Source organism: Heterocephalus glaber, unplaced genomic scaffold (genome assembly GCF_053883595.1).
Source record: "Heterocephalus glaber isolate CG9 unplaced genomic scaffold, H.glaber_assembly_v1.0 deba00001831, whole genome shotgun sequence".
In the NCBI taxonomy this organism is placed as follows: domain Eukaryota; kingdom Metazoa; phylum Chordata; class Mammalia; order Rodentia; family Bathyergidae; genus Heterocephalus; species Heterocephalus glaber.
The window spans coordinates 1,457,974-1,463,989 of NW_028258491.1; the positions used below are offsets into that span (position 1 = coordinate 1,457,974).

The 6,016-nt window shown below is 40.4% G+C and overlaps 1 pseudogene; it reads left to right on the forward strand.

Moving 5' to 3' along the window:
* The first annotated feature begins 2,554 nt into the window (after positions 1–2,554).
* On the forward strand, positions 2,555–5,733 carry LOC101718590 (SWI/SNF-related matrix-associated actin-dependent regulator of chromatin subfamily A member 5 pseudogene; annotated as a pseudogene).
* Positions 5,734–6,016: the final 283 nt, after the last annotated feature.

The window sequence follows — 6,016 nt, forward strand, 5'->3', positions numbered from 1 at the left end:
ACTTTATGAGGCCACTATTGTGTAGGTTAAGGAAATATTGTTCTTCTGCTAAGGAAAGCTTCTAAAGAAACCAGCATGAGCTGTTTTCTGAGGTCTCTCAGCCAGGGAGCAATCAGGACATGTGCAAAAGAGACTTTGTTTAGCCCCACACAGCTTTCCTTACAAAACTGGTTCACAGTGAGCTTAGGGGGCTGTTGTGCCTCAGTGCTCATCTATAAGTAATCGACCTCCTCCGGTGTCCTTTGTCATGTTCATGGGTGTTGTGTCTTGCTGAAAGTAGACTTGTCTGTAACCATGACATAGTGAACCTGGTTCAAAAAGGAATGGATTGAAATTGGAAGATAAAAGGTGCTGAGGACAGGTTTACAGATAAAGCAGGCATGAGCTGCCACCTGTCCTCAGTGGAATCACACAGAAAGCACTGAGTCAGGCCTGTGGTTTTGTCACATGAAGCAAAGGAGGTTTTGTCAACCAGAGAACATCACCAAGACTTGGGTCCAGGATGTAATGGAAGTCATTTATAGAAGCAGACATGTGAGCCCAAATATCTGTCATTGGTTTTTTAGTCCCACACAACTCCACCCTATATTTCTAAATTTCTGATTACTACTCTGGATGTAGTCTCCTAGAGCACAGCCTCTGGAACCTGGCAAGTAGCCACCTATCTGCAAGGTGCCTTCTCTGCCTCTCTCCCATGAAGAAAGCAAAGCAAACTCATAGAATCATTTCACTGTCCTTTGCCTGCTGCATATGTTGTTCAGCACATCGTCTCTAAATTTTTAAGTGCCAGACTTCTAAGGAACAAGATTAGCTACTATTCTCATGGCTTATGAAAGAATACAACTGTCCACAATATTAATGCTCTAAGTAATAAGATCAATCAGAAATCTGTGGGCCATATATACCTGCTTTCTATGGGTCCACTGATTTGAGATAGGGGAACATGTTGATAGCTAGCTAGCATGGAATCACACTTTTCTAAATTCTTCTATGCAACCAGTAAAAACAAAAACAAAACAAAAAACAATGCAACATATTGATAAAGTGCTTTGAATTTAAAGATTATGTTCTTCTTCTAAATGATTATGGTTTTGATCCACTCAATAGTTCCTCTTCAAACTCAATACGTTTACTTCAAAAATATTCAACTATGTACATCCCCAAACTATACATTTAATAGATTTATTTTTTTAATTTTTTGAACATTATAAATACTATGGCTTTAGGGTTAGTCAATATACTGTTTGTGATTTACTACAATATTGTGCTTCTTACAGTCTCTAATATATAGACATATACATATATATGACTCTGTATACACACATATGCATATACAGACATGTCTATACCTTCCTGCACTCTTTAATTCAGAATCTATAGTATTATTTTCTCCTGAGTGCATAATAGCTTAATTGTTCCTTGCCTTCTATCACCACTTATACTTCTGTTAAAATTTCCTTCCCTGTCACCTGTTGCTCATGTAGAAAACTTTACCCAGGTACATCTCCAGATGTGGTATCCATTAGATATAAGGTATACAGATTTTAACATTAAAATGTAAGGAATTTTTGCCAACACTTTTTACATTGGAACATTTAAACATTTTTGTCAGTGTAGTGGGGAGGGTAAGTTGCTAAACATTAATGTATCTGAAATAATTTTGTGTATTATATTAAGTATGAATTTTAGCTTTTTTCATTAAGATTTTGGTTTGTTTTCAAATCTTCTCCATGTATCTTAAACAATATCCTATGATACATTAATGTTTCAATTAGATGTGGAGTGATCTCTACCAAAAAATAGCGTTTTAGTGATATGTACTTCACAATTATGAGAAAGATAGTATTTCCCATTGTCAACAATTGCAAGGATTGACAGTCACTGAGGTTGTGTGCAACAGAGATAAACAAAAGCAAAATTTAAAAAATTATAAGGAATAGTAATGAAATACACTAATACAAAAATGTAAAATTATCTAATGATAATTGCAAGGAATATACTATTGGAAAATGTAAAATGATAAATTATGAGAATTAATAAGGACTCAAAATTTTTTGAGATCTGTGGATACCTTTCTGGACTCCGTTGCAATCGTTAATAAATGTTAAACTTTCTTCGTTGAAGAGCTTTTTTTTAAAGGCAACATCAATGTACTCTACTTTCATGCTTCTTCACCAATGTTTTGGCTCTTTTGGTTCTGGGTTATTCCTCCAAAACCTCACAACCAGTATATCACTGTAATACAGAGCATTTTTGAAATTGTAGTTAGAATTACGCTGCATTTTCAGAATGATGTTATGCAAATTATATAGTTATGAGTCAAAAATATCATACTGCCATTGTGCATTTATGTCATGATCTTTTAATAATGGTTTATGTGGTAAGGACCCGGGGCCCCCGCGAAGGAGGCCGAGCCCAGCCGAGCGCCCTCAGGCACGCGGTGCGCAGAGTTTCCGGCTCTCCTGCTGCTTCCAGGCCGCCGCGCCTTGGGCGCCTGGGCCTTGGCGCCTCCCCATCGGCGCCCCGGCCGGGCAGCGGGTGACGCAGACAGAGCATCGCGGCGAGCGCGGCCGAGCCTCCACCGCCGCCGCCCCGGGCCCCCGAGAGAGCGGCCTCCAAGCCTGCGCGCGGCCTCGGCCGGCGGCGGGAGCTCCAGCTGCGTTAAAGGCGGCTCCGAGGGCGTCGCGGCACCGGCCTTTCCCCAGCAGCCGGCGCCGGCCCCGCGGACGCCGAGGCGGAGGAAGTATTTGATGACGCATCACCTGGGAAGCAAAAAGAAATCCGAGAACCAGACCCTACCTATGAAGAAAACATGCAAACTGATCGAGCAAATAGATTTGAGTATTTATTAAAGCAGACAGAGCTGTTTGCTCATTTCACTCAGCCTGCTGCTCAGAAGACTCCAACCTCAACTTTGAGGATGAAACCAGGGCGGCCACGAATAAAAAAGGATGAGAAACAGAACTTGCTCTCAGTTGGCGATTACCGACACCTTAGAACAGAGCAAGAGGAAGACGAAGAACTATTCACAGGAAGCTCCAAAGCAACCAATATTTGTTCTCGATTTGAAGACTCTCCATCATATGTGAAATGGGGTAAACTGAGGGATTATCAGGTCCAAGGATTGAATTGGCTTATTTCTTTGTATGAGAATGGTATCAGTGGTATCCTTGCAGATGAAATGGGCCTGGGCAAGACTCTTCAAACAATTTCTCTTCTTGGGTACATGAAGCACTATAGAAACATTCCTGGTCCTCATATGGTTTTGGTTCCTAAGTTACACAATTGGATGAGTGAATTCAAGAGATGGGTTCCAACCCTTAGATCTGTTTGTTTGATAGGAGATAAAGAACAAAGAGCTGCTTTTGTCAGAGATGTTCTGTTACCAGGAGAATGGGATGTATGTGTAACGTCCTATGAAATGCTTACTAAAGAGAAGTGTGTGTTCAAAAAATTTAACTGGAGATACTTGGTTATAGATGAAGCTCACAGGATCAAAAATGAAAAATCTAAGTTGTCAGAAATAGTGAGGGGATTCAAGACTACAAATCGACTATTATTAACTGGAACACCTCTTCAAAACAACTTGCACGAGCTCTGGTCGCTTCTTAATTTTTTGTTGCCAGATGTGTTCAATTCAGCTGATGACTTTAATTCCTGGTTTGATATGAACAACTGCCTTGGGGATCAAAAGCTAGTAGAGAGGCTTCATATGGTTTTGCATCCATTTCTGCTTCGTCAAATTAAGGCTGACATTGAAAAGAGTTTGCCTCCAAAGAAAGAAGTAAAAATCTATGTGGGTCTCAGCAAAATGCAAAGGGAATGGTGTACCCGGATATTAATGAAGGATATAGATATACTGAACTCAGCAGGGAAGATGGACAAGATGAGGCTATTGAACATCCTGATGCAGTTGAGGAAATGCTGTATTCATCCATTCCTCTTTGATGGAGCTGAACCTGGTCCACCTTATACAACAGATATGCATCTAGTTACCAACAGTGGCAAAATGGTGGTGTTAGACAAGTCGCTCCCTAAATTAAAGGAACAAGGTTCACGAGTACTAATCTTCAGTCAGATGACAAGAGCATTGGACATTTTAGTAGATTACTGCAAGTGGAGAAATTATTAAGTACTGTAGGTTGGATGGACAGACACCACACGAATGAGAGACAAGATTCAATCAATGCATACAATGAACCAAACAGCACAAAGTTTGTTTTCATGTTAAGCACACGTGCTGGTGGTCTTGGCATCAATCTTGATACTGCTGATGTAGTAATTTTGTATGGTTTAGATTGGAATCCCCAAGTAGATCCCCAGGCTATGGACCGTCCACATAGAAATGGACAAACCAAGACTGTCTGAGTGTTCCGCTTTATAACTGATAACACCATAGAAGAAAGAATAGTGGAATGTGCTGAGAGGAAACTCAGACTGGATTCAATTGTCATTCAACAAGGGAGGCTGTTGGACCAGAATCTGAACAAAATTGGGAAGGACGAAATGCTGCAGATGATTCGACATGGGGCAACACACGTATTTACTTCAAAGGAGAGTGAGATCACCCATGAGGATATCGATGGCATTTTGGAAAGAGGGGCAAAGCAGACTGCTGAGATGAATTAAAAGCTCTCCAAAATGGGTGAAAGCTCGCTTAGAAATTTTACAGTGGATACAGAGTCAAATGTGTATAACTTCGAAGGGGAAGACTGTAGAGAAAAACAAAAGATTGCATTCACTGAGTGGATTGAACCACCCAAACGAGAGAGAAAAGCTAACTACGCTGTGGATGCGTATTTCAGAGAAGAGCTTCGTGTTAGTGAACCTAAAGCACCCAAGGCTCCTCAACCTCCAAAACAACCCAATGTTCAGGATTTTCAGTTTTTCCCCCCACGTTTATTTGAATTACTGGAAAAAGAAATTCTGTATTACAGAAAAACTATTCGGTACAAGGTACCTCAGAGTCCCGACCTCCCCAATGTGGCACAGGCGCAGAAAGAAGAGCAGCTCAAAATCAATGATGCAGAGCCCCTTAATGACGAGGAGCTAGAGGAGAAGGAGAAGCTTCTGACACAGGGCTTTATCAATTGGAATAAGAGAGACTTTAACCAGTTTATTAAAGCTAATGAGAAGTGGGGTCGTGATGATATTGAAAATATAGCAAGAGAAGTGGAAGGCAAAACTCCAGAAGAGGTCACTGAATATTCAGCTGTGTTCTGGGAAAGATGCAGTGAGCTCCAGGACATAGAGAAGATCATGGCACAGATTGAAAGGGGAGAGGCAAGAATTCAGAGAAGAATAAGCATCAAAAAAGCACTTGATACGAAGATTGGACGGTACAAAGCACCTTTTCATCAGCTCCAAATATCATACGGTACCAACAAAAGGAAAACCTACACAGAGGAGGAGGATCGTTTTCTGATTTGTGTGCTTCACAAGCTTGGATTTTACAAGGAAAATGTCTATGATGAATTGTGGCAGTGCATCCGCAACTCTCCTCAGTTCAGATTTGATTGGTTTCTTAAGTCCAGAACTGCGATGCAGCTCCAGCGGCGGTGTAATACCTTAATTACATGGATTGAAAGAGAAAACATGGAGCTGAAAGAGAAGGAGAAGGCAGAGAAAAAGAAACGAGGGCCAAAGCCTTCAACACAGAAGCATAAAATGGATGGAGCACCTGATAGTGGAGGAAGAAAAAAGAAGCTGAAACTATGAATGCATATTTGTTTCATAATCACTAGCTTTAAAGCAGTAGTTCTTTCATTTATGGGTCTTCACAAGATGCACAGTACAATGCTCCATTGTTATGTCATTCGGAGACATCAGGTTCATCTGTTTATTGAGCTAGAACTATAGTATGTACTTTCACTTTTTAAATGGAACAGCTGTGCTGAAATTTATCATTAACACTTGAAGTAATAAAATAGGCTTCATTTATTAATAAATGTTTCATTTGATTTATTTCTCTATTATAGTTCCATCTGTGAAGATTGTGGCTTTTTATCAGCCATCA